Source organism: Cupressus sempervirens, chromosome 1 (genome assembly GCF_028749045.1).
Source record: "Cupressus sempervirens isolate cs-2001-9-10 chromosome 1, ASM2874904v1, whole genome shotgun sequence".
NCBI lineage: Eukaryota > Viridiplantae > Streptophyta > Pinopsida > Cupressales > Cupressaceae > Cupressus > Cupressus sempervirens.
The window spans coordinates 451,426,687-451,446,830 of NC_143118.1; the positions used below are offsets into that span (position 1 = coordinate 451,426,687).

The 20,144-nt window shown below is 37.9% G+C and overlaps 1 protein-coding gene and 1 pseudogene across 3 annotated transcripts in view; one reads left to right on the plus strand and one right to left on the minus strand.

Moving 5' to 3' along the window:
• LOC149578253 (methylthioribose-1-phosphate isomerase-like) overlaps positions 1-13,358 on the minus strand; it is a 69,073-nt pseudogene extending 55,715 nt beyond the window's left edge.
• The window catches only part of LOC149578254 (uncharacterized), a 42,161-nt gene continuing 27,406 nt past the window's right edge, over positions 5,390-20,144 (plus strand). The window contains exon 1 of one of the 3 annotated variants that reach the window (XM_089827949.1): positions 5,390-5,691. The gene's annotated coding sequence lies outside the window, so the exon portion shown is untranslated. The remainder of the gene's footprint in view (positions 5,692-20,144) is intronic. The other 2 variants (XM_089827956.1, XM_089827952.1) reach the window with 2 other exon arrangements.

Genomic DNA, 20,144 nt, shown 5'->3' on the forward strand with positions numbered 1-20,144 from the left:
ACTATTTTTAGTAAGCCAATAGGGGGATGTAGTGCCTTCAATTTTCAGTGACAAGATGAGATGCGTTTTGTTGGGCTCTTTCTGATGAGCTATTATATGTGGGATTTCGAGTTTATTTGGTATATTATTTTAATGTTTGAAGTTACAACGGTAAAGTGACTATTTAAATTAAATATTATAATGTTTCATAAAGTCACTTTATAAAAAATCAAGAGTCCCCCCTTTTGAGTACATACATGGACTTTGTAAAAGGAAAAAAAGAAGTAATATTAAAACTCATGTATTATCCCACATTGGCAAGATGAAAGCGTGGAGCAAGTGAGGAAGGGATTAAAAGGAAGAGGATAGCTCTCATTTATTCATGCTTGGAAATATCAAAGAAATTGGGAAATTTTCTGAAGATTATGTCTCAATAGTTCGAAGGACGGAATCCCTTCAAGCTGGAAATATTGACGCCATTAAAAGATATGGTCTTGAGATTCAAAAGGGTAGCAGTCTGAAAAAGCAGATACAAAAAAGTAGTCCGAAAAAGCGGAACCGAAAAAGCAGGCCGAAAAAGCAGTCTGAAAAAGCAGAACCGAAAAAGCAGGCCAAAAAAACAGTCCGAAAAAGAAGTTCGAAAAAGCAAATCGGGAAAGCAAAGCAGAAGGGGCAACATTGAAGAAAATTATTACAGCCATCTAAAACCAGGTTCCTTTATTAGTATTGTTTTTTTAGGGTGTTATAAGTTTCAACTGTAAGTATGCATTATACCAGCATTATCATTTTGTAATCCATGTAAATGCCAAAAGTCTTGGCCATATTTCATGAGCATTGTATTATAAATTTCATTGCAAATTAAGAAGATAATAGTTGCTGGTGTCATTTAAGCAATTCAATATCATTATTTATCAGCTAGTTAGTTTGCACACCAACTGTTTGTAAAAATGCCAGTTGGCTGTAGGTGTTCATTTCTCATGCTTAGATCATATATATGCACTGAATATTGTCGAAATTAGTAGCACACTCATGTTAGACCATTGTGTAGTCCATTTGGAGTCTTCTAGTACAAGATTCTCATTGATGCAAATTGAAAAAGAGTCATTTAAAGCCAGCTGAAATACTATATCAGTCATACGTCCCTTGCATGTGAATTGTTTGATGAAATTCCTTGAGCTTGCATCAGCATTTTTTTGAAAGCAGATTTGAGGAGGGTCATTAAACTTTCATTTGATTCATGTAACTACCGTATCATTTGATAACTTGTTGATACTTGATTCTTAAACCAAAAGGTTTCACACAATAAATGCATGTCCCTTTAATGAATCATTGTCTTGTAAATCTACAACTTATAATGTTTCACACAATAAAAGTATTCCCCTTTAGTAGTTTGTGTTGTCTTCAAAATATATCTGCAACTTAGGCTAGAAGGTTTCATTCTTAGAGGCCATGTTCATTCAATAGCATGAGGTCTTCATTCTTGTATCTACACATGAAACAAACTTGTTAGTTTGAAAAAAAATGGACCTCTTTTCTCTTTACGGTGCCTCTCTTTCATGTTTTCTTCATATTCCTTAGACATAACCAATTTCATATGCCATGAGAAGTATTGTTTGGGTGGTAGGCCTTATGCAAGATACATAGATGGAGCTCTAACGAAATATTCAACGGCTGGTAGGCACACTTGGAGCTTCAGTATTGGATGGATCAACTGCAATATGGATCAAGCCATCAACCATTCCAAGTAATGATGGATATGCATTCATTTAGTCGTCCTCTCACTTCTTTCATGTCATATGAATTTTATCATACTTATTATGCTGTATTGGATTAGCTATGTCCATGACTTGTGTGGATTTTTTGTTGCTTCTTTTAATTTCCAATAAATTTAAAGCACCTTTGTCAATTGTATATTTATGTGCACTTCTCTTTATCAACACCATGAAACCAAATAGTTATCATGAAATGAAACAACATTTCCTTATTCACGTATTTCCATTCTTGCACTATTCATAACATCATGAGTCAAACCAAAGCAACTGAAATGAAACACTTGCATTGTTAAAAATAGATTTGAATCTTGTAACTCCTTTTATTGCAAAGAATTCAAGGGTATGAATTCAGTTTGATAAGTACACAAATGCACGTTACCAATCAAACTATGAAGTACTAATTGGTAACATTTTCATTGTGTTCTGTTTTTCTAGATTTTATCGTGTTAATTTTATTTGCAACAACATTTCACGTCATACTTAATGATCCATCATCAAGATGAAAGAGAGCTACACAAAAGAGTTGAAGATAATTGTAGACCTAGTTGGATATAAAAGAAGGGGGAAGGGGAAGAGAACACATATTACAAGGAAAATAGAGAAAGGAAAAAGGAACTAGGGGGCTAGTTAAAAACCTACGGTCAACTAAAGTCAAAAAATAAATAGGGGTGAAAAGTAAATTGAAAAATGTAGGAAAGAAAATAATGAGGACTAATAATAAAGATAAAGACAAGGATTGCTAGACTAAAAACAAATAAAGCAATTAGAAGAGACCAACAGTAAAAACTATAGAATCATTTATATATGTGTGTGAGTGTGTGTACGCTAGTGTATTATTAATTATAAGAAATATGTTAGGGAGAAAGCTATCTTTAATTACATATTTACATTATAATGATATATAACATATATCATTATATATTAAAGATAAAACTATAACATATATTTAAGTATTATATATTATTATGATATAAATAATGAAAACAAAAAAAATAATGCATATATAAATATAAATATATAATAGAAAAGAGTTAATAAAAAAATGAAAGGAATGAGTACAAGAATATATATGATGTATAAACTCTTTTTTTACTTCATTGTAAATGATTGTATGTATGTATATTTATATGTATATGTACGTGTATGTGTATATGTAAATGTGTATGTGTATGTATATGTATTATATATTATAATTATAATATAAAGAGACAATTGCAAATAAGTTCTTTTCCATCAAATCATGTGTATGTATGTGTGTATATATGTACATATATAATACACACACATACATATACACATACATACATACATTTATCCATATATACATATACATTATATAGATATATACATATACATATACATACACATATGTATATGTATATGTATATGTATGTGTATGTGTATGTGTATGTATATGTATATAGATATATACACATACACATCCATATATAGATATATATGTACATACATACATACATATATGTACACAGACACATATAATCAAAAGTGTAATAAATAACATAATGATAAGAAAAGTATAAAAGAGAGGGAGGGAAATTAGAATCTACCAATGCAAAGGTATTGAAAACACACACACACACACACACACATCAATAAAATAATAGTGCAGTAGTTAAAGGACAAAAGGGGAAAATAATTGAAAAAAAGAGAAGAAATAGTTTCATATATATGAGAAATTTTGTATAAAGAGAGGGGGTGGAGCATGAGTTTTAATGTTGGTTACGAGAGGTTGCCATTCATTCTCATATCATGTAATGAGTGCTAAGTATTCCATTTATTCTCATAGTGATGAGTTATTGTAAACCACACTCATAAAACATAGGGCAATGAATTTGACTCAAAAAAAATGTTGAATCATGAAACAATATCATAATTTGACTTATGAAAATACTAGTAAATTTAAATTTTAAAATTGGTTAAAACTTAAAGAAAACCATTTTATTCAACATAAAATTAAGGATAGGGTCCTATAGAAGGAGCTTCCTTCAAAATGCAGTAGATTTTTGAAAAATATTAAATAACTAACGGTCCTATAATTTTTTAAAATTTGTTTAATATAATATTTTAATTTTATTAAAGTAGAAAAATAAAAGTATAAAAGAGACGGAGGGAAATTAAAATCTACCAATGCAAAGCGATTGAATATATATATGTTTGTGCGTGCGCGCACATCAACAAAATAATAGTTAAGTAGTTAAAGGACAAAAGAGGAAAAGAATAAAAAAAAGAGAAAAGAAATAATTTCATATATATGAAAATTTTTATATAGAGAGGGGGTGGAGCATGAGTTTTAATGTTGGTTAAAAGAGGTTGCCATTCATTTTCATATGACGTAATGAGTGCTAAGTATTCCATTTATTTTCATAGTGACGAATTATTGTAAACCACACTCATAAAATATAGGGCAATGAATTTGACTAAAAAAATTGTTGAATCATGAAACAATATCATAATTTGACTTATAAAAATCTTAGTTGCTGATTCGTGAAACGAATCTGATTCGAGCATGCGAATCGGATCCATGGATTCGAATTTTTTTTTTTTCCAATAATGATTCGTAGAGGATTCGTGCACACACACACGCACACACACACACACGCACGCGCACGCATGCATGCGTGCGCGCACACACACACACACACAAAACTAAGAAAAAATATTTCATAGTATGAATCTATGATTCTAGTATGCATCTATGAATCTAGTATACTTGATAATTAATCTATTTTCATGATTATAGAGAAAATTAAAATATTCACATACATGATTTTATGTTTTTGTGCCTTGTATTGCCATGGATTCGTGCTTGGATCCTTGATTCTATCCACAGGCAGGATCATAGACCCTGCTCGGACCTCACAGATCCACGTGCGAATTCGGATCCAGATCGAACCCAAATCTAGATCCAGGGTGTGATTCACGAATTCGATAACTATGATAAAAATATTAGTAAATATAAATTTTAAAATTGGTTAAAACTTAAAGAAAACCATTTTATTCAATATAAAATTAAAACTAGGATCCTATAAAAAAGCTTCCTTCAAAATAGAACAGATTTTTATATAATATTAAATAACTAACAGTCCTATTAATTTTTAAATTTGTTTAATATAATATTTTAATTTTATTAAAGTAGAAAAATAATACAATTGTTGACGTGCGACAACAAAATGGGCTAAAGTCGTAGAACTATTTCCAATCCCACCCATATGCAAAACTTAAATATTCCAAATAAAACTCTACTCCAAAAATTTATCAGCCAACATAGGAGCCAACATTTTTTGGAGAGCTAAAATTCTTATTGCTCAGCTGAGAACCAACTCTCACCAACTTCGTTGTGAGACCGGGCGTTGGAAGAGGCCAAAGGAGGCTTGGGAAGAGAGAATTTGCAGATTTTGCAATTCTGGGAAAGTGGAAACTGAACAGCACTTTATTCTAGAATGTGAGGCCTACAAGGATAGCAGGGATAAGTTTGCGGATACTATATGTGACAGTTCTTGGCATACCCTGTTCAACGAAGAGTACATTGAGCAATTGGGGGGGCTCATCATTAGTCTACACAAGAGGCGAACAGCGCTACTTAAGTTTGCTTGAGTTGTCTTGCTGTCCCATAGGCTATTTTTGGCCTTGTGAACGTTAAAATTTTATCTATCTATCTATCTATCTATCTATCATAAGACCTCCCCTCCACGAACTCAAGCCCCTCGAGTGACACATCACATCGCTCCCCCTCTTTAACTTCGACAAAACTACGTTACAGTTTTCAAAAGTTGCACCAAGCAAAACCCTTTTGCGACAGATTATTGCTTTAACTACAACATTGCCAGCAATATCGCTACATTTATTGCCGGCAGATACTTCACACTGAGATGACAGAGAATTGCGCAACATATTGCACTCTGTAAAGAGTTTTCTGTTGGTAAGGCATTTCTTTAAATAATGATTGCAATGCACCTGTAAACCCTTCTTCTGTTGTCATTGGCACAACACTATGTTTTCATCTTGCATCGAAACAATGCATAATTCTCATGTGGGTTTTATTTTGTTTTGCTTGAAATCTTGGGTAATGCAATTTATATGTATTTGTATACGAGGAAGTTTAGTGTTTCTGATTTTTATGTCACATGGATAATTTGATAATAATTTTCTGTAATAGCGGACTTGAAGATTATCTCTCATTGATTATAGAAGCATATCATAAAAGAGATGCCGTGATATTGGCTGGAATTGTGCCTGTTTGGCATGCCTCTTTCTTAATGCCGACGTTAATAACGTAAGTCCAGTGTCCACAAGCATGAGGTAGAATGCAAGTCTAAGGCGGATTATGATATAAGAAAATGGTTTCTAATTTGGTGGTCCATTTCTCTTTACATTAATAGTATGATGCCCATATTAATTTAATTGATCTTGTATGCCAATATATATATAAGGCTTGTGTAGCGAGTACGGAGCTCAAAACCTTGAAAGACATGTTAAAAATTGCATCAAGTAATTTACCCCATCTAATTACAGGCTGGTGTTAACCCGACAAACGAGGGCAGGTGCAGTTCACTATTTTGTTTTGATTATGAAGCAATACAATCGTGGATAAATGGAGGTGATGGGTACCCATTGATTGTGGCATCCATGTCAAAATCATACACCTGCTGTGGTTCAAACAAGACAATCACCCACAAGAAATAACCCCAAGAACAACTCAAATAATATGATAGATGGAGTTTTGACCAATTTACGTCTCAAGTAAAGAAATCTAGAGACATTGCTGACTGAATTTATGATATGCTGAGTGCTCAGAGAAACTTTTTATTGAACTTAGCGATATAATGTTCATGTACAGTGGTCTAGTTGAACAACCTTGCGATTGCGTGAACAGCTAAGATCAATTTCTCTGTGGACACTGAATGTAATGTGATTGCATATGTATTATGATGGTTTGAAATATTTTCCATCGAAAAGAATTTACCAGTATTTAAGGAAAAAAAAAAAAGAACTGTCCAATTTAAGTTCTAATAGGGGGCATTACAAAATAATTGACACGTGCATAACATGGATTCTGCAAAAAAATTGGTTCAAAAAGAAATCAAATAATACGTTGGAATAATTTGGAATTTGGAAAATTTTCAGCAAAACAAAACTGTTAGGCTACAATTAAACAACTTCAAAATCCAATTTCTGACCGAAGTCTCTATGAAGTCATTAAAATTTGAGATAAGGGGTGATTCATTTATCTATTGATGATTAACTGAGTTGCAGGATCTAAATCAAGGCACCGATCCAGGGATCTGAGGGAAAATTAAGTCCCGTCCTAATAGGGGAAATTACAAATTAACTTTCTGCAAAAGGTTTGATTTTTTAAGAAGTCAAATAATATGTTGGAACAATTCGGAGTTTGGAAAATTTTCAGTGAAATAAAGCTGTTAGTCTACAACTGAACAACAGCAAAATAAGATTTCAGGCCAAAGTCTCTGTGAAATCATTAAAAATTGAGATAGGGGTTAATACATTGACTCTCCATTCTACACTCGTAATATTGGCACAGTGTGATGGTTTAAATACGGTGCTGTTGTCCTTTGCACCAAGGTTCAGAAACCATCATGGTGTTATTGTTCTTGCCACCAAGGTTCAAATCCCATTGGTGTGTTGAGTATTTATGGTGGGATGGGTCCCTGCTTGTAACCTCAATAGCTCTGGGTTAAAAGCGTTTACACCTTTACAAAAACTCTCCTCTTTACACTATTGGAGTTGTTTTCTGCAACTGTATTTGGGTTAAGATTTTCAGGTTGCCCTTGGTTATTATTTTAAATCTTTTTGCTGGTTTGTTTTTTGCTGCTGGCCTACCATCCTGGTTAAGCCTTTTAAAATGTTATTCGGTTTATGTATCATGGATAATTGACCCCTTCTCTTTTTCATTATTTTTGACACTAGTTGCATTTATCCCAGGTTGTGATTATAAAGTCTTTCCTTATGTTTCAACCTTGTGGTTTCCTCTTGTACAATATCTTAATCCTCAACACTATGCATGTGCGTTAAATAATTTTAAGCTATGCTGCAATGGGCACCACTTGGTTACGTGTCCTAGCCTTTTATGTGTCTTGAGCTCATGAGTGGGTTGTTGTTAAGCTTAGTTGTCATTTGTGTCAGTCTCTAATGCGTGCTTGTTGACTTGTTGAAATCTTCATGTTGTCTCACCGAGTCACTGAGTGGGTTTAATGAGCTAGTGTATGTTTGTTGCTTTGCACTCAAGAGATCCATGAAAGTTTCAAGTTGCCTTAGTGTGTTGCCTAGTATGATGTGGATGTTGTAGAGAACAAGTGAGTGTAGTGACTTGTTGAAGGTTTTTAGTACTGCAAATAATTTTTCTGGAGTTGCTTCGATCTCTGATCGATATGTTCCCTTCTGCTGATTCACTCTTTATCGTTTTCTTTTCCATGACTAGCCATCTCTTATCCCCCTCTAAGCCGTTCTAGGATAGGCTGCATCGGCCCCTATGGCCACTGAATGAGCCAATTGATGGCTACCCATGACCCATGCACTACAATGAGAACGAATCAAAAGAAAAGGCATGAACCATACCTTGTAACTTACCCTTATCTTGTTATAACTACTCACCCAAGCCCATAGAATAGTAAGGGCTAGCACTCACCCAACCACCAACCCAGTCGACCATTGGGTTATTCCATTCGTGTTGGAATAAGCAGGATGGAAATGGAAAAATATCTCATTACAATGAAAAAGAATGAAAACAGAAGACAAAATTGCTGCTCATAGTTTCTGGCTTTAGTTCCCTTCTTGCCTCAATCCACTTACAATAATAGAAAAAAGGGCCTCACCCTATAATTCTATGGGCACTTCTACCCCAGCCCCATTACCTTGTTTGGATTTTGAATTGTCAAACGTGAGCAAATTTTTGTTCAATTGCATCACTAACTAAACTCTAGTAATGATGAGCTTTTGTCTACTGTCTGTTCCAAGCAGGTGGGCCCCTACTATTCTATAGGCTACGACTATATCCTAGGGCATTCGACACTATAGTGGGTGGGGGCTAGGATCGAGGAGCACTTACATCGCCCCCACTCCAAAAGATCCTACCCCACCCTCAGAATGTAGGGATTCCAAGATTGACTGCTTTCTTGTTAGGGAGAGGGATGAGTGCACCCATTCTAGTATGCACGTATGTGAGTGAGCATTTTATTGATTCACTGCCGATCTGCCTTCTTTGACCAAGTCCTTATTTTGGAATCGATTCCTTTTATTTGATTAATCTGGGGGACAGATGGACACACTATTAGCTAGCCTCAAGGGTTGGTTGGGTGGGAAGGAATGGGATTGGTGGGAGAAAGGATGGGACAAGGGAATGGGAGAGGTAGGCAAAAACTACCCGGCCTGGAACTACTCTTTATGGGCTGGGTGGTGTGGTAGAGATTGATGTCTCGAAGAATCAGTAATTACAGTTCTCTCGACTAGGATAGATCCCTGGTTTACCTTTACCAGTCAGCAAAGGTAGATCGATGAGTTTGCACCCCTACTATTCTATAGGGCGTCCCCAAAGGATCAAGATTGAGAATCATCAGTAGTAGCAAAGCTCACAGTCTTCTTTCTAATGGTAGATCCAAATCCTGTTGTAGAGAGCCAATATCCTTGGGGATGGACACATATACCCCTTAGAATAGTAGGGCAAAGCTTTCTCAGGTCAAATCATTAGGGAGAGGAGATTGAATCCCACCATCTGTTAGAGGTTCTCATCCTTGAATTCCTCTCCCCTCCCCACTGTTATGCCCCTTACCCCTACCCATACTATTTTAAGGGTAAGGGACCTATTATTATATTATCTCGCCCACCTTGATTGCCCATAGGCGCCAATTAGAAAGATTCATCTTCCTTGCATAGGAACTATGATTTCCCCCCCGATGTATAGAATCTTTCCAAATAGTCTTCAAAACAAAGACGACTTTTGAATATGAGTAGGCTCCTTAGCTGAGCAAATGGATAACGATCCCTAGAATATTAATAATCTTGGGGGTCGAGTTAGCTACCAGGTCAGTAGGATGCTGAGTGTTAGTTACTCATAGAAGCGTTTCCACCCGAAGCCCTACTATCTATTGTTGTTGCCATAGTCCTCGATATCTTCACTAATATTATGAAGTTCCATAGATGGGGTCACTATCTATACGTAACATGGGTTGCCCTTGTGTCGATTGGTGCATTGAAGCTCAGAAGGGACTTCCTTTGCTAGTGACGACCCACTCCTTTATAGCTAGTGTTGATTTGCGTGAAATCTCTAGCACAGATTCTGTTTCTGTTCCTCTCTCCGATCGAATGGATGATGGAACAAACAACTAGCTCTTAACTGATGCTTGTGGGGCGAAAGCAAGACCCTACAATTCTATGGTAGCTATAGAATCCGAAGTTGGGCTAATAGGCCTGCCTGCAGAGGCAAGGTTCATCGGTGGGGCTTTTCTTCTCCGTGCAATTCACTCAACTTATCTTCGTGCCCTACAATTCTAAGGGCCTATTATTTTTTAGGCTCGTCTTCATTGAATGCCCCCTACTATTTTGAAGGGGTAGGCATGCAAGATGAGGCCCTAACTATCTTTAGGCTTGGTTGCCCCGTAGGCATGAATTGAACCTAGGGTGGATAATACTCAGAACATGAAGGGTCCATGTCAATGGGATTGGCAAAGGATGAATTTCTTGATGACTTGTGAGTTTCATTAAGTTCCAGTGAGCCAATGAGAATGTAATATGTTGATGTGGAAAATAGGAATCCTTGCACTCATTGAGTCAAGTCCTCGTGTTTCAACTAGTAAGCGAGTTGAATAGGTAGACATGCAAATAAAAGTTGGGCCTACTTGTTGGATCGTTATGATGTTTCACTTCTACTAATTTGTCGAGCTTAAGTATGTGTAGGTGTACATATGCATGGGTAAAGTTTGGTAAAAGTTGGCAACTTGGTCACTCATCAAGGTCTCTAAAGTGTTTTGGTGTGTTGGCGAGCTTACATGAAATGTTGATATATATGGTGGGCCCAAGGTTTTTTATGTCATTTGAAGGTTTCTTGGTTGTTTAATGTGTTGCCAATTATGACATGGTAGATGAAATGAGGATACCTAGGTTGCACTTTGACTCATTGAAAGCCCTCTAGCTGTTCCAAAGAGTTAGAGTATGCAGTGGAAGAAAGCCAAAAGGGTGCTTGTTGGTTCGTTATGAAGTTTCTTTTCCTTTGTCGAGCTCCCTAGTATGTTGAGGAACATAGGTTTCAATCCCATAGGGAAGAGTTTAGGGAAACAAGTTTGCTTGACGACTTGTCCTTATTATAAAGGGCCTCTAATGAGTTAGTGAGTGAAGAAATAATGGATGACATGGAAGACTTAATGAGATTGGCTTGTTGGCTCATTGCGGCTCTCCAATTGTCGCAATGCGGGACCCAGGTGTCGTACATGGCAAATTTGAAGACACATGGGGTGAATAATGAATGCATGGGCACTCAATGAGCTCTTCCTTGGGCACTAATGCATCGCTGAGTTGGAAGAAGTTGCGAGTACTAAGACTGTGTGGCTACACACAAAACAAAGGTGTGTTTTCTCAATCATTGGCTCCACTTGTCTTGATGACCGCCTAAGCATGACATAAAGGAATTTGATTTGAACTCGATAAAGGTAGTTTGAATCTCACTAAACACAAATCAAACTCAAGTTGCTACGCATTTGCCCCTTAATGCATATGCATGTCAAATTAAGGGCGAAAAGATAATGTTTTAAAGCTAGTCCAAGTGGGATTTTTGGTCATTTCAAAGGGCTGAGGTGAATTGCAGAGAAAAGAAACTGTTGAACAAATACCAACAAGGTAAAGGTTGAAGAACTAAATAGATCAATTACTAATTGAAGGAAGAGGATAAAGGAGTTTGTGGATATTGTAGAGGTAGCTCTAGGAAAGGGTATTCTTTTGGAGGCCTGTAATGTCCCTCCCTTAAGCTCTACCATTCATTTAAAAAGAAATGGTTAACTAAATGTTTCCCCTTGGCATTTAGTTAACTTATCATTTATGCATTTATAAATCTAACACACTTAATGTATTGGCACCAACCGATAGAGTTATATATGCATATATTATATCAACTTGGGAAAAAAGGGGTTAATAAAGACAAATTTACTCTACATGGAATTTGGGCAGTCAAGAAGTTAGAGAGGTTACAGTCTGGGCAAATATAGTCAGGAAACGAGTTGTTTTTCAGGGAGGGAAGAAAAAGAGTGGGAAATTCGACTAGGATTTCTCATGTCAATTTGTTGGCTCGGTGACTGGTATAGACAATGCCGAACCTTGGTGTCTGCCTTCAGCATTGGAACGATATGCTTGGGGGGAGAAAATTTTGGAGATTGGAATATCAAATCAGATTAATTGAATGCATTGGCTTGAGTACTGTGGTGACAGAGTCTCACCAGAGGATGACTTGCTATCTTTGGTATTGTGATACATACCTAGCATAGTTTTGGCAGTGTGTAGGAGGGGAGCAGTTAATCAGTCTTGGTGGAGTGCAGAGAATAATAGGGATTCTCCAGCATTATCTTGAAGCACATTCGTGAGAGGACAAATACAAAGCTGTAGGAATTAGTTACTAGTAACTGTATTGCTTCTTTGACTCTTAAACTTTGTGGTTTTTTCCAAGTCAGCATAATCAACATCTTGAGAAACTAACAAACTGGGTTGTGTTATTGAGTTGTATTTTGGAAATATGGTAATGAACACATTTTGGTAACATTAAGCTAGTTCACTGATAGGAGGTAGTTTCTTTTAGTTGTATTAGAGCTTTGTCAAGCTCTTGAGGAATTTGGAGGTTATGTGTTTACTCACTCGTCAACTTTATATTTGAAGAAATAGGTCAAATCCACAATTGGACCAGCAACCAGAGGTTGAGCAATCTGTTCTTCAAGCAGGTACAATGGACAGAGATACTGAAAATACTATTGGAATTGAAAATGTCTGAGGTGAATTGGCAAGGACCCAAGGGAAATGATGAATTTAATGATGCAATGTCAACAAAAAATGACTCGAATGCTCACTCAGTTATTACAACAGAGTGCAAACAATGGGAACCATTCTGAACCAAAGGAACAGTGGAAATCAGGTACAAGATTCAACTACTATTAGCCAGGGATAACAAGGAAATTCTGGGTCCACTGTTCATTCAAGGTCAATAAAGCTTACCTTCAATCGCACCAACAACATACTGTACCTTCAATCGTACCAACAGCATACCTGTAGAGAACAAGCAGATAGATGAAAAATCTCATGGACAAGTCTGGGCTGATTGGTAAGCATTAGGAGCAGATTTCCAGGATGAGTTGCTTTTTCGAGACTACATTGCTTTTAGGGAAAGAAATAGACCAAGAATTGCAGCAAAGAGTTGATAAGGTGACCATACCCTTCTTTGATGGTTTAGGAAAAATCACTGTGAGATCATGGGTACAAATGTTGGACACTTTCTTTTAGCTCAAGCCAATGGCTGAGGATGCCATAAAATATGCAACCTTGCATTTGGAGGGAAGTGCTCATGAATGGTGGTATCATGGGTTGATTACCTTGGGCCATGATCATATTGTGTCTTATGTTGGATTCACAGAGAAACTATAGATCATTTTGACAAGAAAGATCTTGAGCTTGACTTCATAGAGTTAGCACAAAACTAAAGCAATGGGGAACTGTATAGATCTTCATTTCAGATTTCCAAACACTCTGTTTCATTAACAGATATTTCAGAGAGAAGGAGATTGGTGCTTTTCATAGATGTATTAATGGAACCTTTGAGGGGTTGGTTTAAGGCTTTGAACCCAACTAGCTTGCAGGATGCCATCAGAAGAGTAAGGGAAATGGAAGCATCAACTTCAAGGAGCAATACTTTCCAAGGACCCTCCATCACAAAAGGGAGAAGGACAAAAAACACTCACATAAGGATGCAGACAGTCCAATAAGTCATAGATCAGATTAGATAATTAGCGATTAAATGACCTTAAAAAGAACGCCTTGGGTAACTAACACTTCCTAAGACACAATTAGCTATTCTCAAAATATAATTTACCTGACAAGATCACCTTCCTCAAAAAAAATGTCATCTCCTGACTACATCAAAGAAAATGGAGACAATGTTTTGCACCATATAAGACAAACTAAGATGAAGATGAAGGGGACTGAGGGAGCGTCTCTGGAGCTGCTTGAGATGCTAAAGGGTTCAACATTGCCTGCAACTGGTACACTTTGTGAGTCCAAACGTTCAAATCCTCTTCTCCTTGCCTTTGTGGCTCCATTGACTCTTTCAACATCTCTGCAATCTCTCGTAATGCAGCCTCCTTTCCCTCACACTCCTTTTTAGCTTTGTCCAATTGCGTCTCCAACATGCACTTATCCTTGGTAGCTACCTCCAACTAAGTCATGACTGCTACTCGCTCTCTCTCCCAATCCGACTGTTGGGTGGCTAGTCGGGTAGCCATCTCTCGAGATCACTCTATTGCTAACCTGTTTGCCTCACTTCGTCGCCTAGCATAGTACGTGTCCCTTTACACCTGTGCTCTCTCGTGGGTGAGGCTCTCAACTTTACTCTCAACCACCAATTCCTCAGCAGTCCACTCATGTAGCATTTCTCGAGTCTCTGTCGCTGGCCATTCGATGCGCCTCGGTCCTCAAAACAAGTGCTCAAGGCAATGGGACATTTGACTCGCATGAATGACAATACTTTCCTCAACCCTCCAAGGCTCTAGCTTGTGCGGAGACAACAACTCGACGACCTCTAGCTACTATGCTGCCTAATTAGGCCTCCACATCTTCATTGGGTGTCTCTCTCGGTGGCTCAATGACTGGTTGCTCCTGTACTACCTCTACTATAGCCTGTGAAGTCCCTACTCCAGGCAATCCCTCATCCGCCTCTCCTATATGACACTCTTTGACCACTGTATCAGCTCTTGCATTAAGTGTTGCTACCTCTCCTCTTTGTGCACCATTCAACTCCATAATCTCTAAAGGTATCTCTCTCAAGGGTGATTGAATAGAAGATCCTCGTGAGACTTTTGTAATCTTTTATTGTTGCATCAAGTAGCTTGCACGTCCCTCCACCGGACGTCTATGCTTGGGTACCATTCTTGCAGAACTCTCTCCTACTAGCTCAGTTACAGCCAACAATGTGACATCAACTGTCACCATAGCATCTAACCCTACGACCTCTAATGTGACCCATGGCTCATGTGGTTTGCTGCCCTCTATCTCAAGAATCTCCATAACCTTGACCTCCTTGCGCACAACTTTGAGTGGTGAAGACTGGGACTTTGTGACTCCCTCTCCCACGGGAACCACAACTGCTGCTGTTTGGGTTGTCTCAGGTGTCACCACAATGGCTCTCTCTGTCTTGGTAACCACCACGAGGACTCTCTCCATCGTCCATACTATCAAGGTCATATCAATGGGTGCCTTGACCTCTCCAAAAGAAGGGATAGGAATGGTGTTGGTAGTGGCGTTCAAATGTGCTATAGCAGAAAGGATTTGTCTTGCATATAATATTAGAGGCTTAGTAACTATCTCTACCTCATTGTCTTCGCCTACTTGAGTGCCATCCCCATCCTCTATGGCACTCCTATTGTCTGATGTGGCTTGGCATACACTATCTGTGTCTCCATGGTCGGATCTTGAGTCAACCTCTTGTCTAGACCGCTTTTTCCTTGAGGCCATCTTTTGTCCTCCACGTGGGTCTAAGTGGTGCTACCACATGATAGGAGGCTCGCTAGGTGCTAAGGGTCCTGGGTCACTCCTTGGCCAAAATGTTCAGTGGAATCTATCTGAGTGTGGCATCTAGAAACATTCTGATGGCGTAATGTGGCATGTAGAAGGTTTTATGTTGCAGGGTCATAGATTCGTCCATGCATTCATATAGTAATCCTTCCCATTCATACACCTTGCCACTCATCAAGTTGTTCATATGTGCAATCTGTGAAAAGGAAATATCAGAAGCACACTTAATCTTGTGATTATGCTCTTGACCACATCCATGAGGCATCACTAGTGCCCTTCTCTGAGGAAGGACTTCTTCACTCCTTTGCTTTTTGAAGACTTCCTAAGAGAATTTTTTTTGCCTGCGAAAGGTTGTCCTACATAACAGTCGTATGTAAAAGTCTTTTGCCTCCGGATTCATTCTCTTCACCTTTAGATCAATCTTGTGCCCCTTTTCAGGTATGTCGAATGCCCTTGTGAATTCAGTGGTTGTGAATGAAATTTGTACGTCACAACCTAGGTAGGAGATTGTTCTAATTTTTGAGTACCTGTCATACGTCTCGATCATTGCATGCAAGGATTCCTCAAAGTCCTTAATACAAAAAATGAACATTTGAATGGCCCACTGCACCTACGCTCTCGTCAAAATAGCTTTGATATGATCGGTCTCTGGCATCTCGTGCCATCATTTCTTGCAATCTAAACCATTTAAACCTTCAAACTGTATGGTTTGTGGTGTCACGTAATCCTTGTAAGACATTGCAGGTGCCATTACTACTTTTGGTTGGACTTTCTTCTTTTAAGAATTAATGCACCTTGCAACATGAACACCAGAAGGTAGAACCTGTGCATTCTTCGTTGTGCCGCTACTTGAACCTAAGTTGTCCGCCTACAAGTTAGTTTTCCAACTGCGCTTGCTTGCAAAATCCATAACCATTTTGTGTCTTGTTTGTGTGGAATAAAAACTGTTAGGGCTTTTGCGTTCTCTTGTAGGTGCTTATGCCTTTAGCTGGCCTCTTTCCACTTCTCACACCTAACTCCTCTTGCTGTACGACATTATACAACGGCTTCAATTTGTTTCCTTCCTTTGTATGCATATGACCTCCAACTTTCTAGCGTGTGCTTGCTCTCCTATTGTTGTCCTCTACTTGAGTTGCTATAGATATGTCTTGGCCTTTGTGAGGTATGCCTAATACACACGACTTCTACATTCTCATGTGGCCTGCTTACTTCTTGTTGGTGCTAGATGCTTTAGAGACATGGGGGCGCTAGGCGTTGGAAGTCTATCACACAAGCAAAAACTCGAGCCTATTTTAAAGTTGGCCGCTCTCCCAATCACTGTTCTGTCCTTTCAACGCTATCTCTCCAACTCTTGAGGTGCCTTCGTCTTATTCTACAATTAGTTCCCTTTGTGAGTAATGGTTGTTGATGGGATTACAATCATATGTACATGTAAGATACCAAACTTATGCATTTAGCTAGGTGAGTATGAATTGAAGGATAACTTCTATGTAGTTGCTGATGGTTAGCATGTTGTTAGCACCTAACTCCTATTGTTGTACAACATTATACAATGGCTTCAATTTGCTTCCTTCGTTTGTATGTGTACGGCCTCCAACCCTTCTAGCATAGGCTTGCTCTCCTATTGTCGTCCTCTACCTAAGTTGCCGTAGATATGTGTTGGCCTTTGTGAGGTGTGCCTAATACACCTGACTTCTACATTCTCATGTGGCTTGCTTACTTCCTGTTGGTGCTACATGCTTTAAAGTCTTGACATGGGGGTGTTGGGCGTTGGAAGTCTATCACACAAGAAGAAACTCGAGCCTCTTCTTAAGTTGGTGGCTCTCTCAATCACTATTCTGGCTTCGTGAGTAATAGTTGTTGATGAGCTTACAATCACATGTACACAAAAGATACCAAATTTATGCAATCAGCTAGGTGAGTATGAATTGAAGGATGACTTCTATGTGGTTAGCATTGGAGATACTAATGCAATGCTTGGTATCCAATAGCTTCACTCACTTGGTGAGTTTAAAATGAATCTGCAAACAATGAAAATGAAATTTGAAGTTGAAGGGAAGAAGTTTCTCCTTAGGGTCATGACAAGTGGTAGTCCAAAAATAGTGTCCTTCAAAAGAATGGAAAGAATAATGAGGCATGTCAAGTGGAGTGGGCAGGAAAGTGTGTCATCACACCAACTGATCTGGGACAACTAAAGAGGAGTTTTCAGCCTAAGATTAAGGTGCTGTTGGATAAGTACAAGGTCTTTAGTGACATCCCACATGGTATCCCATTGGATAGAGGTATTGAACGCATAATAGAATTAGAGGAAGGTGCTAAACCAGTCATAACCACTCTCTATGGACATTCAAAGAGGCTTAAAGATGAAATAGAGAAGGCTATCAAAGAGTTGTTGAAAATGGGTCATATAAGGCCAAGCAAGAGGCCTTTCGCTTCTTCCGTAGTTTCGGTAAAGAAAAAAGATGGAACCATGCGCATGTGCATCAATTATGGAGCCTTGAATAGGAGCACAATTAAGAATAGGTACCCCATACCTCACATTGATGAGTTAATAGATGAATTGCATAGAGCTTGTTTCTTTTCAAAAATAGACTTGCAATTTGGATACCATCAAATCATCGTACAAGAGAAGAATGTGGAGAAGACAAACTTTGGATGCCATTATGGGCACTACGAGTTCCTAGTCATGCCTTTCGAGCTGACTAATGCACCAGCCACTTTTCAATCTTGCATGAACTGGATTTTTGTCAAGCAACTCCTGAAGTTTATTTTGATATTTTTTGATGACATTTTGATATATAGGAAGACATGAGAAGAGCACTTGAAACATTTAGAAGAAGTGGTTAGTATTTTGGAGAACGAATCTTTGTTTGCTAAGGACTCTTATGAATTTGGTTTAACGGAATGATTGTAGCTTGGTCACATCATTAGTTCCAAGGGAGTTAGTGTTGATCCTGAAAAAATAAAGGCAATCATGGATTTGTCCAGCCCCCCCCCCCAATCAATTTATCACAGCCTAAAGGTTTCTTCGGTTTACGCTGAGTTTATAAAAGATTTGTTCAATGTTTCTCACAGGTGGCTGCTCCATTAACCGATTTAACTAAAAAGGGAGCTTTTGCATGGTCTAATGACGCACAAAGGTGTTTTGATTAGTTGAAGTGGCTAGTGTTGATTTTACTAAACCTTTTGAGCTGGAATGTGATGCCTTGGTTGAAGCGACATGTTCTGTTCTAACACAAAATAAACATCCTATTGCATTCGAAAGTAGGAAATTGAGAAGAACTGAAAAAAGTTATTCAATTTAGGATAAGGAAATGCTAGCAATAATGCACGCTCTAGCTAAGTTTAGGGAATATCTTGTAGGGAGTAATTTATTGTTAAAATTGATCATAATAGACTCATACTTTTAGAACCAACAAGATTTAAGTGAAAGACAACAAAAGTGGGTGCATAAATTGCAAGCCTATGACTTCGACATCATTTATGTGAAAGGGAAGAGAAATGTAGTGGGTGATGCTTTATCAAGGAGGCCACATTTGTGTTCAAATGTGGAGGTAAGCGCTGATTGGAAGAAAAATATTACAGCTGAATATGGAAGGATGCTTGGGCTTCAAACCTCCTTGAAGGTAAAGCTCATGATGATAGGTATAGGGTGCAAAATGAGTTGATACTTTATGTGGATATAATTTTCTTAGTGCCGAATTCCAAGTTCAAATTAGAAGTTTTGAAATCATCTCATAATGCTCCTACGGCTGGTCATCCTGGTTTCTTCAAGACATATAAGAAAATCAGAGAGAGATTTAGCCAGAAAGTACTAAAGTTTGAAGTTCAGAAGTTTGTACAAGAATGCCCAACATGCCAACAAAACAAACATGAAAACTCATACACAGCTGGTTTGTTACAGCTCTTGCCTATACCCAACCAAATATGGGAGAGTATTTCTATGGATTTCATAATTGGGCTACCCACTGCCCAAGGAAGGAATTGTATCTCCATTGTGGTTGATAGGCTAACTAAATTTGCACAATTTTTGCCATTTCAGCTACATATACAACAATACAAATTGCATAATTGTATTTTTAAAGAAATCTTCTAACTTCTTGGGCTGCACTAAAACATAGTCAGTGACAGGGATAGGAAGTTTATGAGTTTGTTTTGGCAAGAATTGTTCAAGTTGTGTGGAACTGAGCTCACTCCCAACACTAGCTATCATCCACAAACGGATGGGCAAACCGAAATTGTTAACAAATGGTTGGAAAACTACTTCAAATTTTTTTCCAGGACAACAGAAACCCTGGGTGAAGTGGTTGCACATGAGTGAGTATTGCTATAATTCTAGTTATCATATGTCCATTTAGATGTCACCACACATGGCCCTTTATGGTTACACACCACCAAGTTTTTGGGATTTGGTCTTGACGGACAACAAAGTACCCAAAGTTGCCGATTTGTTATAATAGAGCAAAGACATTGCAAAATCATTGAAAGAGAACATTCAGCAAGCTTAAAACCAATAGAAGCAATATGCAGATCAGCATAGGGTTGAGAGGCAATTCGAAGTTAATGACTAAGTGTACTTAAGGTTGCAGCATTACAAACAAA